Genomic DNA, 23,448 nt, shown 5'->3' with positions numbered 1-23,448 from the left:
TATACATAATAAATGTATTTTCTTATTTTTTTTGTTTTTCTAAAATTCTTAATTCACAAAAGCATAACGGCATATACATACCTTTAAATGACTCATATTTATGTCATTTTTAAAGCATTTTTAAAATTATTATGAACATATTTTATTTTTTAAAACAATATTTCTAAAAGATTTTACAAATATTATTGAATATATTTATTTGCAATTTTTTAAAAATATTTTTGAAAATATTTTTCTGACATGATCTGACGGACATAGAAACATTCTAAAAATATTTTTGTAAATTATTTTAAATTATTTTAATCTTCCTAAAAAATATTTTAAAAATATTTAAAAAACATTTTGTGCTGTATGGGGTTACAGTAAGCCCAAAATAATCATCTCCGACCGCGGTAGTGCTTTTACATCGCGAGACTTTAAAGATTTCCTGAAGGAACAAGACATCCAACATGTTAAAATAGCTGCAGGATCACCACAAGCTAACGGTCAAGCCGAACGCGTCAATAGAGTTATAACTCCCTGCATATCTAAGTTGTCAGATAATGAAGAAGGCCGGCAATGGTATAAGATGTTACCCGAAATAGAGTACGCTATCAATAATACCATCAATCGATCTACCGGGAAAAGTCCCAGCCAATTAGTTTTTGGCATCGACCAGCGGGTTCGATACGCAGATCGGGTCAGGGATTTCTTAGAAGCAACCATAAGTTCCCCAAACAGAGATCTCGATACTTTACGTGATCAAGCAGCCCAGCACACGCAGATTTCCCAACAACGTCAAAAAGAAAATTATGACCGTCGTCACAAAGCACCGAAACGATACGTAGAAGGCGATCTAGTCATGATTCGTAACTTTGACAGTACGCCGGGCAGTAATAAGAAATTAATCCCGCAGTTCCGTGGTCCGTACCAAATTTCTAAGGTACTACGAAACAACAGATATGTCGTCTCTGATCCTCCGGTCAAAATACTCAACGACCTTATTTTGGTACATGGGATGTCAGTAACATACGTCCTTATAGCACTGTCAAAGATTCTTAAAAGATCCATTATCTTGTTGTGAAAGCGGCGAGGTGTTACATTATAAGAATTACACTATGGCGAAATCATTATATGAATAGATAAGATAATATATATGTATACGCGGGGTTTAGATTGAATATTTATAATCGTTTAAGTTTTATTTATATGTACTGGCGTTATTTTAGTTTCTCCCGCTGCCCAAAGGCATATATATGAATTTTTGTGTATCGCGAAGCCGTTGCGTTATATATTATTTTAATGGCCGGTTTTATTTGGTTATCAGATGGGAATTTGCGTTGTATGTTTGAGGGACCAAACACTAATCAGAATAGCCGAACTGTAGCACGCGTATAACACGCGGGGCCCTATTTGTTGCGCGCGTAGCCCAGCGTAGGCGGGTGTGGTAAGACGGCATGCGGGCCCGGCAGAGCGAGCGTTACAACGACACGCGACGGATCGCAAGCTCGGAAGCTCTCAATTGTAAAAGCGTACAAGTAATAAAGAATACGTTTTAAGTAAAGTCGGCGGCCTACATTATTTCATTATCTTCTAGAAATTTTTCCAACTGTTTTTTTTACAACTAACTCTAACACTTTTTCATATATTGGTAACATATTAATCGGTCTATACTCGCTCGCTTTTTTTGGTTTGTTTACCTTTGATATCGGTATTATCATAAATGTTTTCTATCCTTCTGGAAATTTACCTGTCCTAAGCGAATCATTTATCACCCCTACAAACTCATCTTTTATCACATGTAGCACCATTTTCAGTATATTACTATTTATCCCTTCCTCTGTTCCGTTCTTTTGTGGTAGTTCCTTAACAATTTGTTCCAGATCTCTTACACTAATTGGTTCAAAATTTTCCATAATTCCTTTATTCTCAATTACATAAATAAATCTCCTACCTGTGCCTTTTATCCCCTTGTTACCAATAGATTTCACAATGTTACTAATACTTTTTACATAATATATATTAAATTTATCAGCTATATTACATTCTTCTATGTCTTCTAATATTTCAAAGTCTACATTATCAATGTTCTCTGAACCCCTTTGCTCACCCTTAATTATATCTTTCAAAGTTTTCCACATCTTTGTAGGATTACTCCTATTTTATTATCTATCATATTCTGATAATATTCCTTCTTTTTTTTCTCTGATAAGTTTTACTACTGCATTCCTTTTATTCTTAAAATATTCCCAGTCCTGTTCCTTACCTGTGCTTATTGCTCTACTGTGAGCCTCATCCCTTCTAACTGCTGCCATTCTTATTACATCTGAAAACCATTTTTTCTCTTCCTATACTTTCGGAATTTTAAACTTTTTCTTAGGTGCTACAGTATCCAATACACTTACTATACTGTTAACAAATCTCTCACCCCTTATACTTATACTTGACCTTGCTCAGTTTTAACGATGCGCCCCGTAAACCGCATCGTTCCGGCCGAACAACAACCCGAGACCGCCCGGCCGACCAGCCGCCGGGCGAGGAACGGACACGGTGTGCCCACTTTATTTTTTAACACTTATCATGATAGGAAGTCCGCGAACGGACTTACCGCGGCAACCGTCTCGAAGCGCCGAGCGGTGCCGAAAACAACCAAAGACCGCCGAACGCAATCGCGGCGTCGGGACGCCGTAATCACTGACCGCTCCGCCGCTCTATTCCGGCGCTCGCGATTGCCGTCGCTACCCCCGCCACTCCGAAACACCGCCGCGGCGTATATATAAACGAGCGTTTGTTAACGCAAATGCGATTCCGCGACCGACCTGTTTACCGACCGCACCGATCCTGAGCTCCTGCATCCGCTTATCCGAAGCTAGCCAACCGAGGGTAGAGAGCTATCGCATACTCTGTCTTCGCGGAGTGAGTCTCGGCAAACGACCAGCTTTCTCATCCACAGGGCTATCCGACCGGGGGTAGAGCGCTTCTCTGCCTCCACCGAGTGTGTCTCGACGGATACCTCCTCGTCTCCCGACGCTTGCAGCCTTCCATCGGGGGTAGAGCCTCCGCACTCTGCCTCCACCGAGCGCTTCTCGGTGATCGGACTCGCGCCATTTCCTCGATCTAGCCGGTCGCAGCCTTCCATCGGGGATAGAGCCTTCGTACTCTGCCTCCACCGAGCGCTTCTCGGTGGTCGGACTCGCGCTAGATCGATCCTTCCGCCATCCGAGCGGAATCCCCGTGATCTCATCGCCGCGTCCGCGCTTCGCGCCATTTCCACGCGCCCCGCTCCGCGACGCCGGGAAAACCGACTCCGCCCGTACCGATAAGCTTTGTAACGCGATTCGGCACACAAACTTCCGAAAACACCGGCTCCGCCCCGTACGTACCGCGCTAACAAGCCAGGCGGAATATTTACCTCGCGCCGCCCGCGACAAACCGACCATCAGTCACGATCGCACAACACGTGTACCCGGCCGCTAGTGCTATCCTGCGAGAATCATACTCACGCGCGCCTTTCATTGTACCGCGCCGGTTCGCCTCGCGCACATACGCGTGCATCACGACACTGTACTCTGCGCATATTAAATTCCTTGCTTGTAAATACGCGTGCATCGCGACTCTGTACATCGCGAGCATTTGTTACTTTAGAATAAACTTTCTGTTATCGAAAACAATACGCTTCATTTTGCCAGCCCACACCTCGCTTCTGTTCCTCCGCGCCTCCTTCGAACCCAGCCACGCCGCGAGCTAGATCCGCGTATCGAAGTCAGGTTGTTTTACAGTTCTTTCTTCCATTATTCTAAGAAAGTCATCTACATTAAATTTACTATAGTCCCTGCCTCTAAATTCTTTATTTTTATTTCTCTCTTTATTCATATTAAATTCTGCTTTTAGCCATACATGGTCCGTTATTTTAGGTTTCTCATTCACTTGTACCTTTACTTTTTTATTCGCAAAAATTAAATCTATACCTAATCGTTCGACTATCTTTTGTAACTCTCGTTGGACAATCAACATATTGCCTCATCCCTAGGTTTTGCATTACCGTTAATAATTTCTTTGTATAAAATAAATCTACCATTATATCTATATTAAAGTCCCTTCTTATCACTATACAGTCATACTTTATTATTAATTTTTCTACCGTATCTTTCAAAAATCTCACGAAATCGCCATTTGACGCACTCGGCGAATGATACACTACTGCTATCATACCTTTATACAAATTCTCTCTCATTTCCACCACCACGCACCAACAGTTTGACACTATCTTTTTCTTTTTAACTATCCCAAATTTAATATTATCCCTAACATATAACAGGACTCCTCCTGTATTTTTATTTTCAGCATCACATTTAACTATACTATACCCCGGTACATTGACCTCACTATCCTCAATTTCTACAGTCAATCTAGTCTCGGATAACGCTAGAATCGCAGGATTCACCCTCTTCGTAATTTGATGTTGAATTTCACCCTTATGTGCCAATAAGCTTTGTGCATTTGTATACCAGAGTAATTCCGCTTCTTCCTGTTGTTGCTATTTTGCACCTTCCCAGCCGGCTCTTTTTTTCTCCTCCTCCAATACTTTCTTAAATGTCGGACATTCCGAATCCAGCGCCTCGTGTTCAACATTTATCTTCAAGTTGTACGTCTGATTCTTATAGGTACAGTTTACACACCTCTTCTTTGCCGTCGTACATTCATTCGCCTTATGATTTCCTGCACATTTATAGCATGTTTCCTGTCTCATGCAATTCTTGGCAATATGATAACAGCCCCAGCATTTAAAACATCTTCTAACACTAATATAATTAAATATAGGACACTTTCGCCATCCTAAATTTATTTTTCCTCTATTTATTAGTGATTTATGAGTGCTTTCATCCACTTCAATTATTACGGATCCTTGCTCAATATCTTTATTTTTTCCTCTTAATATTTTCTTCACTAACAAGGGAACGGTTGGAAGTGTCCCTACCCGATTTGGATGCGCTTTGGATATGTTGTTGAGCATCAAAAAATATTAGACACGTATTTTTTTTAACGGCTTATCTCGACGTTTAGGGGTTGGAACAACCCCTCGAAAATAACGGATTTTATAGTTTTTAGCGAATATCTTCGAAAATATAAGGCGTAACGACAAAAAATTTATATGAAATGTTTATGGCTTTTTGTGCTCTTTACAATGGCGTAATCAGATTTTTCAAATTTGTCAAATTTTTTAATTTAACCCCACCCCCACCTATTGTACTTCGCGCCTCTTCCTCGTGATCAAGATGTAGTACCCCCTCCCAGTGACTAGATGTCCACCATTTTAAAGCTCAAACAAGCGGCGCACCCGTCGCCGCCACCGTCGCCACTCCCGCGTTCATTCTTTTTCTTGGTGCCAAGGTGTCCACACGCTCAGGATGCGGAATGAAAAGAAGAGGAACAAGAAATCAGGCAGATATGGGAAAAAAGGGAATCGGTGAAGGAAGCGAGTAAAGGAAGAACTCAGGAAAAAAGGACACAACGCGGAGGCATTCGGAATTGTCGTCAAAAGACGCAATAGCGTCGCGCAGTAAGCATTACACGCAGGTATTAAACCGTATTGTCGAGTGTCGGCACACAGGCTCTAACCTGCACGTGCGACACCAACATTCGACGCAGTGTAGGCCCTAACCTACACGCAAGCTCTAACCGGCATCGTCGAATGTCAGCACACGGATTCTAACCTGCACTGACGATACCAACAATCGACGCGGCGTAGGCCCTAACCTACAAACGCGCGCATTCTCGTTTGCCTCGTTAAGGTTGTCTCGACAGACTCTAATCTGTCGCAATAGAAACAGGATATATATAAATATTACACGATTATATGTGTTCGTACGGTCCTTGAGACGATAAGGATAAAAAGGAATTCGCGTCGGACGCGACAAGTTAGCGCTAAGTAAATCTAGGCGCGAACGCGCTGGTCAATCCATTCATTTGGTCGCACGATTCGACGTCGATCGTCCTCCGTCGTGTTGAGTTAATGTGCGGGATTCGTAACGCACGTGGTGTTATTTCCAGCGTGGTTATCATTCGCGGATGCGAGTGTATGTCGCCGGCGCATTGAGGAACGTCGAGGATGACTGCCTCATGCATACTACTGTTATAGGTAAGAGGGACGACAACCAAGCAGCAGCAGCAGCAGCAGCAGCAGCAGCAGCAGCAGCAGCAGCAGCAGCAGCAGCAGCAGCAGCAGCAGCGGCAGCGGCAGCGGCAGCAGCAGCTCGTCATCAGGGAAAAAAGCTTGGCATCGGAGACAAGTCTCCGAAGGGGACGCGAGAGTAAAGCGCCCACATAACGAGGACGATAAAACATATAAACAATAACCCACCGAGGCCCTAACCTAGGCGTAGGTTTAATAACCAGTAACGAGTGGTAGCACACAGGCTCTAACCTGCATGTGCGACCCAACAATCAACGCAGTGTAGGTTTTAACATACACGCAGGCTCTAACCTGCATCGTCGAGTGTCAGCACACAGGCCCTAACCTGCATGTGCGACACCAACAATCGACGCGACATAGATCCTAACCTACACCGCGCGCAACTTCGTTCACCTCGTTAAGATCGTTGCGACGGACTCTAATCTGTCACAATAGAATCAGATAAACGATCGAGTGGTAGCACGCAGGCTCTAACCTGCACGTGCGACCCAACAATCGACGCGGTATAGGTATAAGCCTTAACCTACACGCAGGATATAACCTGCATCGTCGAGTGTCAGCACACAGGCCCAACCTGCATGTGCGACACCAATAATCGACGCAGTATGGGTCCTAACCGACACGCAGGCCTAACCTGCATCGTCGAGTGTCTGCAGCACGCGAACAATCGACGCGATGTAGGCCTAACCTACACCGCGCGCATTCTCGGTTGCCTCGTTGAGACTATTCCAACAGACTCTAATCTGTTGCGCTGCGAATATCTCGCAACAAAACGAAGGAAACGGGTCGTCAAAGAACGGACCCTAGCCGAGACACTACATAGCGACGTTGTCGCCAGTCGCGCTACAACAGCCAGCGACGGGAAGCGGGCGTCGATATCCACGGCCCCACAGGACTTTAAAATCGGCTTCTCAGCGTCACAAGCCCCCACACAGGAGAGAGCACACGAGGAAACGCACATAACTCCAGTAGGTAAACCAGCCAGCAGGCTATGAAAGTTCTCAACGGTGGAAAGCGTTAACTACTGACAAATCTATTTTGTCATGGGTAGAAGGATATAAGATACCCTTCGTGCGCAAGCCTCTCCAAATAAAACCACCGAGGGAGGCCCAAGGATCACGAGAAGAGAACTCAAATCTCGTTGAAAACCGCGAAACTATTACAAAAAAGGGCCATAGAACCGTGCGAGCCAACCCGAAAGCAGTCTACTCCAGGCATTTTCTTACGAGAAAAAGTCCGACGGCTCGTATAGACTGATCTTTAATCTAAAAAAGTTAAACGAGTTCATAAAGTCTAAACACTTTAGATAAAAGACCACAAAACGGTGGTTAAGCTAATAAACAAGGATGTTTCATAGCCTCAATTAACTTAAGAGATGCGCTATCTCATACCGATCGCTAATTCAGATAAAAAATATCTAAGATTCAAAATTGAGAGAAAGTTCTTTCAGTTCTTGCCTACCATTCGGCCTTTCTAACTGCCCTTATGTTTTCACCAAAATTGTGAAGCTGATGACTTCCGACCTCAGACGGAAGGGGTTTCTCTCGGTGGTATATTTGGTTGATTTTCTGGTGTTTGGAAGGTCACATGATGAATGTACATCGAATATTTCACATACACGAACAGCTTTAGAGAGATTAGAATTCATAATTAACAAGAAGAAAAGCCAACTTTTCCCCGTTCAGAGATGCAAATACCTAAGATCTGTATTCGACTCTAATCGGATGACGATTAAACTTCCGAACGGAAAAAAATCGAAAGATTTAGAATTAGTATCAAAATTCATGGTAAATCGAAAATATAAAACTAGGGAGTTCGCTTAGATGGTAGGTTCAATCACCTCGTATTGCCCAGCAGTAAAATTCGGATATGCTTACATTAAGTCTCTGGAGAAAGAGAACAAATATTAGCGAGCGAGGAAAATAACGGCATTTATGACGCTTCCATGAACCTGAGCAATAACGTTAAAACAGGCTTGTTTTGATGGAAACTTAATATACAAAAGACATGCAACTCGATAGATACTTTAAACTTTCAGTTAGAAACTATTCGAAGACATCTCTAACGGGCGGGGAAGCAGCCCGAAGGAATGAAACAACACACGGTTCATGGGATGCGTCAGAGCGATCGAAACACATCAATTTTCTCGTATTAAAGGCGACGCCTTTCGCCTTAAAATGTTTTACGAAACACTTACACAGAGTACAGGCATCTTACTCCGAATAGACAATACCACTGCCACCTCTTACATCAATAGGATGAGCGGCGTCCAAATTGTCAGACTGAATCGGATAACCCGGGAAATCTGGAAATGGTGCGAAACTCGGAAGCTAGTAAAAAAAAAAAAAAAAAAATGGTATAACATTGAGGAAAACGCAGATTGACTTTGTCAGTCGAGTCAACACTAAGTGTGAAAAGTATTTTTCGTGATTCAAAGATCCCAACTCAATATCGGTAGATAATGAGTTCGCATTCACAAAATCGTGGAAAGACCTCTACTTGTATGCATTTTCGCCATTCGCGATTATCCTTAGGGCTCTCCGAAAAATCAGGGATGACAAGGCGATAGGCATTGTGATCGCTCCAGAATGGCCTGCACAACTCTGGTTCCCGCTTTTTCACTCGATACTAGTTTCGGAACCTGTCTATTTAGAGCCAAATATTAATCTATCAATTTTTTGCAACAGAGAACCTCACCCCGCTATGGCGGCATCTTACCCTGGTTGCCGGCAAATTATCAGAACAGGATTTGATCGGAGACAGACACCAGGTAACACAATAAAAATAGTGATGGTGCCGTTAAAGGAATCGTCTCTAAAACAATACGACTCCGCCTTAAAAAAGTGATGGAGTTGCAGCGCGAACTCCGTCGATCCATTCACCAGTTCGATTTGAGACATCCTTGCCGGCTTAACCGATACGTTCGAGAAGAGAGCCTCTTTTAGCACTTTGAATTGCCTACGCTCGGCAATCTCATTAATAGTCGGCCACGAAATCGGACAGAATCCGAATATTAGGAGATTTTTCAAAAGCGTCTAACAAGAGACCGCCCAGGCCTAGATATGATTGCACCTGGGATTCCAAGGCTATACTAGATTATCTGTCGTCTAAAACAAATAACAAAAACACCACGTTAAAAATCTTATATATGAAACTAATTTCTCTACTTGAATTAGTCACGAGACGTAGATTACAAACATTCGCTTTATTAGATATAAGAAACATTCGAGAAACCGCGGAATCCATCGAAATAAAAGTTCCCGATAAAATAAAAACGTCAAGCTCGAATAGGAAATAACCTTGTTTAATCCTGTCATTCTGTACAGAGGATAAGAAGAATTACGGGGTTTTTGACAAACAAAAAAAAACAAAAAAACAAAAAAAAAAGCTATCTAGAAAGGACCAAAGATATCCGCGGCTCTACGAATTCACTTTTTATCTCCTTTAGAAAGCCTTTTAAGGCAGTTACGCCCCAGACTTTGAGTCGTTGGACAAAGGAGATTCTGTAAAAAAGTGAGATTGACTACGCGGGAATATTCACGGCTTACAGTACTCGTCATGCTACGATATCAGCGGCAAGGAATTAATTTAGATATCATCCGGGGGACAACCGGATGGACGAGTAACCCGAAAGCATTCGCAAAGGTTTATAATCAAAATATCGCGAAAACACTCGATATATTTGCGAGAGCGATATTAGACTCATAAAAAGAATATCAGAGATTGAGTCAAGGAAGGCTGATGCCTCAAGAACCCGACGCCATATTTCATGGCTTGTAAAACCGTCGAGAGAAAAAGAATAAATAAATAAGTAAATTTTTCTTTTTCATCCTGCCAATCGGAGTGCCGTAACTAGACTTTAAACATCTACATCTTGATCACGAGGAAGAGGCGCGAAGTACAATTATAGATTAAACGAACTTACCTAAGTGAAGTTCGATCATAATTGTATGAGCGCCTCTTCCGAAGTGATCACTCCCGCCCTGGAGCCCAGATCTACATTATAATTAGATCTTCCCGAGAAGTTACGGCACAGCTTTAAAAAATGAACGCGGGAGTGGCGACGGTGGCGGCGACGGGTGCGCCGCTTGTTTGAGCTTTAAAATGGTGGACATCTAGTCACTGGGAGGGGGTACTACATCTTGATCACTTCGGAAGAGGCGCTCATACAATTATGATCGAACTTCACTTAGGTAAGTTCGTTTAATCTATAATTATTTTTGCCAAATATAACAATTTTTCCAACGCAAATTTAAGAGCGTCGAATTCCAAATACATCCATGTATATTTTTATTATGATACCATTATTCGATTTTTGGCAAGACGAGATGATATGTGGTATAGACGTCGCGCGCTGTAGGTAGGTGTTGCGTTATTTCTGTTCAGTTGCGCCGTACGCTTAAAAATTTCCATTTCAACTCCGGGATGACCGAAAGCGCTGATGCGAAGGCCAGCGCAAGGCGCTGACAGCGAGAGGTTAACGCTATTTTGAGAGTCCTGGACTAGCAACGGAATGTCGACTCCGACATTATAAATACCGCCGAATTGTAAGATCGGGTGGGCAGTCGCAAATCATAATCTGAACGAACACGTGCGTCACATTAACCGCTACAATAATATACTATCCCGGTTACGGTACAACAAAATCAATAACCAAATTCACGCATTTGAATATCATTTGCTCGTGTCATAATTCCGGAAAGCAAGCATTTCAGATCGTAAGTTTGAAGTGTAAAGAACTGTGTGTTGTACGCTGTCGTTTTGTGAACATGTAAGTGCATTTTTATTGTTAACTTTTATTGGTTTCTTACGCTTGTTACTTTTTCCTTTGATATTGAATATTTAATATAATTTTTTATTCAGCTCTTACTCAATTCTTTGCCAGTTTTGCCAGTGACTATATAATCTTCTGGGAGAGGTGCACTTGGACACGGTACATTTAGACACCGTGTATTTGGACACGATCATTCGGACACGATCAATTGGACACGGTTCGTTTGAACACCGTGTGTTTGGACACGGTTTATTTAGACACCGTGTATTTGGACACGGTTTATTTGGACACGAATCATCTGGACATCGTAATAAATACGGTCTGTGCAGTTGGACACCGTAAAAAATGCGGCCTGTGCAGTTGGACACCGAAATGCGCGGCCTGTGCAGTTGGACACCAAAATGCGCGACCTGTGCAGATGGACACGAAAATGCGCGGCCTGTGCAGTTGGACACCGAAATGCGCGTGCATAGGGGGGTGCAGGGGGGGCAAAGCCCGCCCCGCTCACGCTTAAAGCGAGGTACATTTCCTATCCGGGCACGCCGAAAGCGTGTCCTAGGGGGGTGCGGGGGGGCGAAGCCCCCCTGCCTACGCTTCAACGTCACCCACACCGCCACATGGATAGGGGGTGCGGGGGGAGGGCAAAGCCCCCCCGCCCACACACCTAGGTCCACTCATACCGACCACGGGGGGTGCAGGGGGAACGAGGCCCCCCCCCCGCCCACGCATGTACTTTGATATATTATATAGGATATATTGACGAGTAAGGATATTAACATAATTTATGCAACAATATTAACATAATTTATGATTAACATGTTTATTATTTTCGTGTCCATCTGCACAGATCGCGCATTTTGGTGTCCAACTGCACAGGCCGCATTTTTTACGGTGTCCAACTGCACAGGCCGTATTTATTACGATGTCCAGATGATTCGTGTCCAAATAAACCGTGTCCAAATACACGGTGTCTAAATAAACCGTGTCCAAACACACGGTTTGCGACTGCCCGCCCGATCTTACAATTCGGCGGTATTTATAATGTCGGAGTCGACATTCCGTTGCTAGTCCAGGACTCTCGAAATAGCGTTAACCTCTCGCTGTCAGCGCCTTGCGCTGGCCTTCGCATCAGCGCTTTCGGTCATCCCGGAGTTGAAATGGAAATTTTTAAGTGTACGGCGCAACTGAACAGAAATAACGCAACACCTACATACAGCGCGCGACGCCTATACCACATATCATCTCGTCTTGCCAAAAATCGAATAATGGTATCATAATAAAAATATACATGGATGTATTTGGAATTCGACGCTCTTAAATTTGCGTTGGAAAAATTGTTATATTTGGCAAAAATAATAGGTGGGGGTGGGGTTAAATTAAAAAATTTGACAAATTTAAAAAATCTGATTATGCCATTGTAAAGAGCACAAAAAGCCATAAACATTTCGTATAAATTTTTTGTCGTTACGCCTTATATTTCCGAAGATATTCGCTAAAAACTATAAAATCCGTTATTTTCGAGGGGTTGTTTCACCCCTAAACGTCGAGATAAGCCGCTAAAAAAAAATACGTGTCTAATATTTTTTGATGCTCAACAACATATCCAAAGCGCATCCAAATCGGGTAGGCACACTTCCAACCGTTCCCTTGTAAGTGCATACAGAATTCTTCGCCAATTCTATTCTGCTTCTTGATTGTATGTATCAATTCATCATCCTCCATTTTCATTTCTTCTCCACCAACATTAATTATTTTAATCTTATAGGTTTCCTCTTCTGTGGCTCAGAGACCTTGACCTCCTCACCCATTGCCGCTTGTACCGTCGCCTTTAGCTTTTCCTTCTCTTCTTCCGTCTCACATCCTAAGATCACTATCCCTTTACCTCCTTTTCTTAATTTAGTAATTCCTATTTCCATCTTGGTTATATCAATTTTTTCTTTAATTATTTTCTTCGTAATTTCACTCTCTTGTTGTACTTTTGGTTTTACAATCAAGATATTTTCCTCCTTCCTTTCTTTAATCACATCGCTATATTTTCTTGTCGCTCCACCTGATGGTCCATATGCCCTTTGCGTGAACATTTTTCTCAATTCTTCTATTTCCTGTTTAATGCCTCCCATCTCTTCACGGGCAATTTCCTTTATCATTGACTTGATCTACTTTTTACATGCTGTCTTATCTTTTAATTCTTTTACTGTTCTTACAAGCCAATCTATTTTTCTATCAATATCCACTGCTCCACTCGTGTCTGCTACTTTATTTCCGCTGCTTGTCGCCGAACTCATTTTTGCAGGTCCCGTTGTTCTTCCTGTCGATGTCGATGGTTTATTTATATCAGCTATTTTATCATCATCACTAATAATGAACTTCTCGAATGGACCAGGACACGACACCAATTTGCGATTTCTATCATAAATTTTGTGCTTAGATCCTGGATGGAAGAAAAGCTCAACACAGGACTTGCATGCCGTCACCTCAGTTTTTATAGACTTCTTACATGCCGAGCATCGATACTCGGCATATTCCTCGTTCATTCCGCTAATATCGGCAGAGACAGTTATTGTCTCGTCACTTTCACACGACAGCGTTTTATGTTCGCCGCCGATGTCTACGTGTCGTACGAGGCTTTGATGACCCTTATATAAAATGCAGTTCTCGTGCTTATGTATCAGCATATTCCGGCTAGATAACACTCATGGCTAACCCCAGTCTATGCAGCTATTCTTTACACAACTTTTTAACACTCTCCCTCACTTCTAAACTACTCAAAAATTACCATTTTTACGGAGCGATGTTTCACACGTCTGCTTCTGCTGAGAGGAGAGAGAGAGAGAGAGAGAGGGAGGGAGGGAGGGCGGGAGGGGAGGGAGGGAGGGAAGGAGGGAGGGAGGGAGGGGGGAAAGGTGGGAGGGAGGGTGGGGGGAGAAAGGGAGGGATGGAAAGAGGGAGAGAGGAAGGGAGGGGGGAGGGAGGGAGGAAAGGAAAGAGGGAGAGAGGAAGGGAGGGAGAGAGGGAGGGAGGGAGGGAGGAAGGAAGGGAGGGAAGAAGGAAGGGAGGGATAAAATGTAAGAAAACGGAATTGTAAAGATCAATATGCGGCAAAGAAAAGAGAGCAGCGGAGGAGAGAGAATGGAGGATGACGATCGATGTAGGAGGTGGAGAGGATAAACAGACTATAGGAAATGAGAATTGTAAACGGAGCTGATATGTACCCCATGAAAAGGGCAGATTAAACACATAGAATCTATATTTAGTATACACAAAAATTCATTAATGTTTTTCACTTCCGGATTAAACTTAAAAAATTATTTATTTTTTTAAATTTAATGTTAAACTCTTGTTTAGAGGAGGCACCTCCAATGAGGCACTTTGTCCTTCATATATATTATAAAGATTATTTTTCTAAGTAGCAATCAAAAGATCTTAGCCGTCAATCGTTGTTTATTAAAAAGTTGTTAACGAACAAAGTTAGAATGTAATAGTGTACGATATGACTGATGAAAATAAAAATATTTAATTAAAATAATATAAATAAATTGTTCTTGTAAAAAAACGTGGTGCTGCTTTTTTACTCCCATCGCATACTTCCCTAAATTATGTTTATTGCTTTTTTATTCAATCAAAAATTTGATACTTTATTAAATTCAATCAAAATTTTAGTACTTTATTAAATTTCGAGGTCTAGCAGCGCCAAGTTTTTTTACAAGAAAAATTTATTTATTTTATTTTAATTAAATATTTTTATTTTATACTGTTATCTCTTTCATTCTTTGTGATTAAAATGATTCTTTGTAATATTATAATTTTCATAAGGAGAATTGAAGCTTGGGATGGAAAGACCCTTGATGTTCAAAGCGGACCGAGCGTTAGCGCGATATCGTACCGCGAGCAGAGGTAGGACGATTACGAGAGAATAAAGGAAAGTGTATGCTATGTACAAGTATATTTACAAGTAATATTTACAAGAATACAAATTATTCCGCAAGTTACGAAGAAGCGAGCGCGATTCCGCAAACAACGGATCTTAACGCGCGATTCCGTGAATGGTGAAAACTAGAATTTTATCACAGGGTCAATTCATAAATCACTATATTGCAGTGACGGGGTACTGCCGAGAGCGTACGGACTCCCAAAAATTCATAAACTTAATTGTCCGTTTAGATTAATTAATCATCAATATAATCTGGCCATCTTCCTCCACCGAATAATGTTTAAAAGCTTCCCGACAGCTCATAGCCATGTGAAGAATAGTTTTGAGGTTGTAAAGAGACTCTCTAACGTGTATATAAACAACGGCTTTAAATTGATCTCATTAGACGTCGTCTCTCTATTTACGAATGCACCTATTGAAATGATATTAAACAGCATATCAGTGAGATGGAACTACATTGCAGAAAATTGCAAGATTCCTAAATCTGAGTTTTTTATCGCGGTAAGATTAGTATTAAATTCCACATTCTTTATCTTTAATGGCAAAATCTACCGACAAACCTTTGGCGTTTTCATGGGCTTTCCGCTTTCCCCTATAGCAGCTGACATTGTATTGCAAGATTTAGAAACAAAGGCCCTTGTAATTTTAAAATATACTCTACCATTCTACATGAGGTATATAGATGACATTGCACTTGCTGCATCTTCCGCTTTACTGCAGCACACTTTAGATGTTTTAACTCTTTCCACCCCAGGCTGCAGTTCACCATAGAAGTTGGGGAAGGTGATACGCTCAATTATTTGGAGATCACCATGATACTAAATCATAATAGACTAACCTTCGATTGGTTCCATAAATTAACATTCTCCGGGAGGTATTTAAATTTCCTGTCACAGCATCGGTTTGCCAAAAAAGAGGAACGGTTGTAGGCTTGAGTGACAGAGTTTTTTGGCTGTCTCACCCGTCATTTCACGCAAAAAATTTTGGACTGGTCATTGAAATTTTACTTAATAAATAATTGTTACCCTGTGCGATTCATTTTTGGAATATTACGCGAACGTCTCAAATTTTTGTTTAACGAAGACACTAATGCTAGTGATAGACAGAATGAGGATGAAGTTGTTCCTTTTTTCACTATACCTTACATCCCTACGATTACAGAACAGTTTAAGAACATAACGAGTGATCTGAAAGTGAGATTATCGTATAATAGCCTAAATAAAATGCGAACTTTCATAAAAGCTTATAAGGATAGTCTCCCGCATTCTAAACAATGTAACGTGGTATATAAAATTAATTGTAATGATTGCGACGCGTTTTATGTAAGCCAAACGGGCAGACAATTACAAACAAGAATTAAGGAACACCTTAACCATATAAAAAGGAATACGTCTAATCATTCTGTTATAACAGATCATAGATTAGCATTAAATCATGATTTTGATTGGGATAACGTGGAAATTCTTGATAATGAGTCGTATTTTTATAAACGTTTAATTTCGGAGATGCTGTGCATAAAGAGACAGAAAAATGGATTGAATTTGCAGACGGACACGGAAGGTTTACCGGACACTTATTTGAACGTTATTGATAGGTTACCAAAAATATAGATTTATCCGTTGTGAATATTTATCCCCACTGTTAACCCATGTACACACCGCTTTTATTATTTTAACCTTCCGATTTCTACCAACGCTTCACTGATTCACGACACGTCAGAGCGACAGGTACATTTTAACACTGCGACTTTCTAAATCTGTAGGTTTTAATGCTGATACATTGCGTTTTTTAATATATTGCGACTCCGATTTACGCTTCAGAAAGGACAATTGAATTTAAATCTTTCCTTTATTCCTGGTCTTCCAACCTGGGAGTTAAGCGTCGAAGATGCGATCGATTCGGAGCAATTGCATACTGGCATATCTACAGTCTGACAGACTACCGAACATTCGTATAAATTTTATTTTATTGATTTGACTGCGCTTGTCGACTAACCGACTATATCATTTTATCGCGTTTGACCGTTAATTTATATTGTTTGTAATTTTCATGTATATTAATTTTGTTCACACGCCGAAGATGACACAAAGAAAGTGTCGAAACGTCCGAATATGTATTGACTAATATATTTTATCTTATTGACTATATTTTGATAGAATATATTTTGATAGAAAAATTTCTAGTTACGTGAAAATTAGTACTTAGGTGAAAATGAAATAATTTCTTTTGCAAATTGGTAATTAGTAAAAATAAATTCTTTATTATTAAAATAATTAATAGCTTGTCAAAAATATATATTATTAATTTGAAATTTAATAAATAATTAAAGAAAAATAAATTATTAATTTTTTAAATAATAAATAATTAGTCTCAGGTAAATTTTTAAAATAATTAAAATTATTTCAAAAATTATTAATTGGTTTGATATAAATAATTTAATTATTGCAGTTAAACGTGGTTTAAAAAAATAATTCTGTTAATGTTATATATGGGGTATTCCATGACAAATCGATCAAAATCTGGCGATGACATTTTAGATCTGCTCCGTAATTTTTTATATGAAAGTATTTGTCGAAAAATACCTTTAAAAATGTTTTTAGATTTTTTAAATCATCCGTTTCTGAAATATAGTTTTCTGAAAAATTTTAAAAACTATCATTTTTAAAAATTTGAAAAAATTTACCTAATTCTAATAAAATATAACAAAATTTTTTAGGCATGTACCAAGATGGAGATTTTATAATTACCTACAAGAGCAAAATTTTAAACAAAATTTAAAATTAAAAAAAAATGAAACATATTTCTGACACAAAAATGCAAAAGAGTTCCTTATGATATGGGTCAAAAAAAGTATATTTAAGGAAATCCATGATAGATAGTTATTTTGATAATATGTGACAATAATATGTCATCAGGTATTATAATAGTTATCATTATATTCATACTTATAAGTTTATCGTAATAACCTCTGTTAACGATTACGTTAATTGGAAGCAACGGGCGCTTTATAGAGGAACGCCGTCCCTGAACACCCTTAATCGTTCGCGCTGAGGATCGCGCGTCTTGCGAGCGCAGGAATTCGCGACACGCGGAATACACGTGTCCTGGCCAAACCGTGTCGATAGATGAGTGGCCAGGATCGATCACCCGTTTTTCGGGCGAACATTCCAGCGGTTGCGAGAGCGCGATTCCGGCATCAGAGAGTCTCGAACATTGTAACCGAGCAGTCGCACACATCCGTTCAGTTAGAACAACAGAATACGCGAAACGCAGTGAGCGCCGGCCAACGCTTCGGTATTGAGTAATAATTCTCGCGTTCGCAACTGACTACGATGCATCCTGTGCCTCTCGACTCCAGAGAGTACTGCAGTGATTTCAACTCTAAAGACTGTGCATCCTGTGCCTCTCGAATCCAGAGAGGGCCGCAGTGATCTCAACTCTAAATACTGTGCATCTTGTGCCTCTCGACTCCAGAGAGTGCTGCAGTGATCTCAACTCTAAAGACTGTGCATCCTGTGCCTCTCGACTCCAGAGAGGGCCGCAGTGATCTAAACTCTAAAGACTGTGCATCCTGTGCCTCTCGACTCCAGAGAGGGCCGCAGTGATCTCAACTCTAAATACTGTGCATCCTGTGTCTCTCGGGTACTCCACAGAGCGCCGCAGTGATCTAAACTCTAAATATAGTGTATTTTGCGCCGTTCAAAAAGGGAAGTAACACCAGATTGCTCCCTCACACGCTGCGCCACCCTCTCTCCGAACAATGCGACTTCGCTCTCGTGAACAATGAACCTCAGTGTAAACTCGTTCTCGCTGTGCTGTCTAAATAAATCTATGGTATGTTCCAAACAATAGAACACATCTTTTCAATAAAGGCAGTGCTCCTAATTTACGCCTCCATTCGCGCACCTTTAGGCGCACCAATCGGAGCGCGTCCCGGCATCTCGCGCTACGGCGTCTCGCTGGTTAAAAAAAACGAAATCGCCGAACAAACAACCTCAGTTAACATATAATGGCCGAAAGAGGTTCGGCGTGAGTCGCCATACGGGACGGACGTGTGTCTTGCGCGCTTGGCTGATTTCGAGTCTCGGGCTGTTTTCTTTTTGTTTGGGCGTACAGTAGTGTCGATCCGGGGTGTGGTTCTTGAGCTCCTTGTCCGGGGGGTATCTTTTGATTTTTGTTTCGCTGACTCCCCTCCCGGAGGGGCAGCGATCTTAATTATCGCTCTTTAAAACTTGCTTAGATATGGCGGAACGTAGTGACACGCAGCTCGTGCGTGATAGCCCTCGGAACTCTGACGATGAGATATGCAATAATTCGAACAAGAAAATGAGAATTAGTATCTCGGAACAGGAATTTGAAACTATTACCAAGGACCTCAGGAAAGAGGAGAATAATTCGGAGGCGGACTGGAATATTGCAAGAAATCGAAGACACCATTCTTCAAAAAAACAGAGAGATGAGGAAGTGAACAGGAGACGCAATATCAACGTTGGCGAACCCGTTCCCGATGATGGAATGGAAGTGGACGTCGGACACGCCGACAATTTAGTAGACTCTCACTCAGGGTCACGAACTTTTGATAAATCAAGAGACCTTGAGTGGTAGTAAGGACAATAATGACGACGTCGCTATTGCGACGAATCGACGTAGTATTTGTAAGGATATTGACGATGTCGCTATTGCGACGAATTAACGTAGTATTAGTATGGAAAAAACGGTGAGCCGAAGCGGATCACGTAACGTCGACGTGAATCAGAATAATAGCACGCCTGAAACGCTTCCCGACAGGGAAATTTACGTTGTATGTGGAACTGAGCTTAGGAAATTTTCTAGTCAACACGCTACTCCGTTGGAAGTCCAGAGATTTGTTAGGTTTGACGAGGACTTCCAAGGTAAAGCGAAAATCACTTTAAAGCTTCCGCCCGTTCATACCTCTACCAAAAAAGGTAAAAACTTAATTGAGATCTGGATGGTTCTCTCGGAACATAAAATTTGCCCATTATCGGTTGTTATAACAAATCACTTCTCGGCTGAGGCGGTTTTTAGAGATTATATTGACGCTAATTGTGCCTTGGATAAAATTGAGAAGCTGCCTGATCCAAAAAAACTGAAGGCTTTGTTGGAACAACGATCAGTCATTTGTAAGGGCGTTATGCCCGTATCACACTAGCGATTGGCGATTGCGTCTACGTCTTTTGACCAATCAGAACGGAAATTGCGAATTGCAATCGCCAGAAGCTACTTTCTGATTGGTCAAGAGACGTAAACGCAAACGTAGACGCAATCGCCAATCGCTAGTGTGATACGGGCATTATATTGGATGGCCCTCGTCGATACCTGAGTTATGGTTGGTAATTCAGGATAAAGCTAACATTATCAAGCTAGAACGTATGTATCGACGCAAATGGGACAATGTAGAAAAGAAATATGTCTTATCTGAAACGGCTAATATTATCGTTACTTTAAAGGGTGAGCGTATCCATGACTTAAGTATTTTCAATAACGGAGTTGGTCTTAAGGTTAGACCGTATGTTCCGCAAGCCAGGCAATGCTTTAATTGTTATAGATTTGGCCATACTAAAGTGGCCTGTAAGAGTGAGACGCGATGTATTGTCTGCGGGGATAAGGCACACGGTCCATGTGATAAACCCGTGAGTTGTTGTAATTGCGGATGCCAAGATAGATCTACTTATAGAAGTTGTCCTGTTTATGAGAGGACTAAGAATATTAATATTGTTATGGCATAAAATAATGTGGCGTTTCATAACGCTTTACGTATAGTGGAAGGCAGGGAACAATCACCGGAGGGGCCTTACGATAGATATACGAGTCTTGAAGCATGGCCTGGATTACCCCTATCCAGGGGCATGCTCCACTATGATTCGGGGCGGTCGAAGCATGCGGATCGGGATAAACGTTCGGATGGTGTTCCCGATGCTCTACGCGAGCGCATGGAAGGAATGCATTGCTATCATCACGTTAGTACAAGAAGAGTTGGTGACAATAAACGCAGCGTGTCAGTCAACAATAATTCCACGCGTGACTATATAAACAATTCGATATGCGCTCTGGTGAAATCACGAAGGACAAGAGAGGTATACTTGTATCCGCTGCACGAAATGGGGCTGTCTGGGCTAAGGTTGTGAGTGGCAGATCTGTCGTGGACGAGGAATGTGAAACTACGAGACCCGATCACTTTGATTCTGCGCGGAGTAACGACTGGTTCTCGTTAGGGAAATGATAGCTGGAATCTTACAGTTATTACAGAGAATTCCGGAGGCCCGTGACTCTTTGTTAAATGCTATTGGTGGTACGAACGACCACGACTTGATGAGGGGTAAGTCATTTTTGTCTGATAGATCCAGTGATATTAGAGCCTACAGGAGGAGTGAGTCAAGAATCCGTGAAGGGGAGGGAATGGAGAGACGTAGCGAGCCTCCAAAGGGTCACACCCCTCTCTCTTTGTATTAAAATTCAAGCTGCTACTTTGGAATTGTCGTGGTTATAAAAGCAATAAAAACAAACTCTCCAAACACATACTGGAATATGATATCATTATTCTCACTGAGACTAAATGTTCTGAAAATAACCAGTGTATTTTTCAGGATACAAAACCTTGCATAGCCAGAATCAACTCGTCAGCGGTGGGGTGGCGGTGTCTGTCCGGTCCCACATTGAGTTTGAAATTATTCGTAATGCGAATATCTTCCCTTTCGGCTATGATATAGTGGGTATTACAACAAAAAATTTAAATCGCAACCTCAATATTATTGCGGTTTACAGACACCCATGGGAATCTATCTCTCCTCGAGATCTTCAGTCATTGTACGGGTTGGTCAGAAATGATGGTGACACCATTATTCTGGGCGACTTTAACGCCCATAATACTGTTTGGAACTGTGATTTTACCAACGGCAACGATGAGACCCTGTTTAAGGTTATGAACGATAAAGAATTCTTTTGCGTTAATGTGGACACGAAGTCTAGAGTGGGCTTTCGTAGTCAGCGAGACTCCAACATAGATCTGCTGTTTGGATCCGAGGGTGTAATCGATAGAATTGAATATAAACAAATGGAGGGAACTTGGTGTAGTGACCACTATCCTATTTCTTTTTCGTTTGATTGTCAGGAACTGATCTACAAAGTAGTTACAAATAGAATTACTAAAAAAAACAAAACGATTTGGTCGCAATTTCGGAATCTGGTGGAAGGAGATATCAATATCAATTTATTTCCGCATATTAATTTGTTCAAGGATGATCCAGATGGATATTCTTGCGGAGACTGGGGTGCGGCTCGCCAGGCCCTCAAAGAGCGCGGAGGTGCGCATTGGGGGTCTGGACGACGCTGCTACCCCTGAAGAGATTGCGGCGGCAATCGCCAAGCTTGCCATGTGGGGGATATCCGGGTCGGGGAGATCCGGAGGTCCCCTACTGGTATGGGAGCGGTATGGGCGCAATGCCCATTGGGCGCTGCTGCAGCGGCGGCTAAGCAGGGAATCCGGGTGGGCTGGAGCAGGGTCCGGGTGGACTGCTCCGGGCCCGCCCCGTGCGGTGTTACCGATGCCTATGCGTAGGACACGTTCGGGCACGGTGCACCGCCCCGGTCGACCGCAGCGATCTTTGTTATCGCTGCGGTGAGAGATCCCACCGAGCCAGTCGCTGCACTGTGGGAGCCCCAAGATGTCCGCTGGGCACCGGCTGGGGGGGGGGCTGTACCCGCCGGGATCAAGAAGGACTCGGGAGACGGAGGCCGCCGATGAACCCGGTCTTTGATCGGGCGGCGGTTTCTCCTCTCCCGATGGATGTGGAGGTGGGCGGCGAGGGGTCGGGGTCTGAGGACCCCGCCTCCTGTGCGCCCGGATGAGGTTAGGAGCAGCGGTCAGGGAGGGCTCGGGTGGACTCCCTACGGGATCTTCACCACTAGCGCTCCCCTTGGCCGCTGGGGGGGTGGGGCTCGGGACTACGGCCGCTGAAAGAGGCAAAGACGCTAAGTGAAACGAACCCTAAGAAGGCAAAACTCACGAGAAAAATGGCGGTGTACCATCCTGACTTGTTGGAGGACGATGTAGAGGTTTTAAGCTCCGACGAATTGTTGTACAGAGCCAAGGAGTTTCTTTACTCCAAACTGGCTCAACCATACGATGATGGTTCTGTGGATGAGGAGGCGGAAAGGTATGCCGACATTATATAGATGAGGTGGTGTATGAAATGGAGGAAAGGCTTAATAAGGCTAAAATAAGTGCGTCCAGGGCAATTTAACAAAGGGCTGCCTTGGAGGGTAATCGAAGTAATCGAGCTTAAAGCCCGAATAGAAGTGCTGAAGGCGAAAATATCGGCGGGGCGGGAGACCCCCCCATCACTCCGTCGATACCTATGGAGGTGGAGGTGCTGCCCGCACCTACAAGGGAGACCAGGAACTTTTCGGTGCAAACAGAGGAGTCTCGTTTGGAGGCAACAGGAGTTGTCCGTGGAGCGGACAAGGACTTGACGGCGGCCAGATTTGCGGCTTTAGACCGCAAGCTGGAGGCCCTCACGAGGGAGGTCCGCTCCCTCAAAGGGCCAGCAGTGG

The 23,448-nt window shown here is 42.5% G+C and overlaps 1 protein-coding gene and 1 pseudogene across 1 annotated transcript in view; both read right to left on the bottom strand.

Annotated features, from left to right (window-relative positions):
- LOC139784390 (uncharacterized) overlaps positions 1 to 23,448 on the bottom strand; it is a gene marked incomplete at its 5' end in the record, with an annotated part of 68,366 nt that overhangs the window by 7,033 nt on the left and 37,885 nt on the right. The gene's annotated exons all lie outside the window — the stretch shown is intronic.
- LOC139784389 (uncharacterized) lies at positions 4,517 to 13,489 on the bottom strand (annotated as a pseudogene).

The sequence above is a fragment of the Temnothorax nylanderi genome, unplaced genomic scaffold (genome assembly GCF_030848795.1).
Source record: "Temnothorax nylanderi isolate EJ_2023f unplaced genomic scaffold, tnyl_v1.0 TNYL_tig0621_pilon, whole genome shotgun sequence".
Lineage (NCBI taxonomy): Eukaryota > Metazoa > Arthropoda > Insecta > Hymenoptera > Formicidae > Temnothorax > Temnothorax nylanderi.
This window is presented reverse-complemented; position numbering and strand designations above follow the sequence as displayed.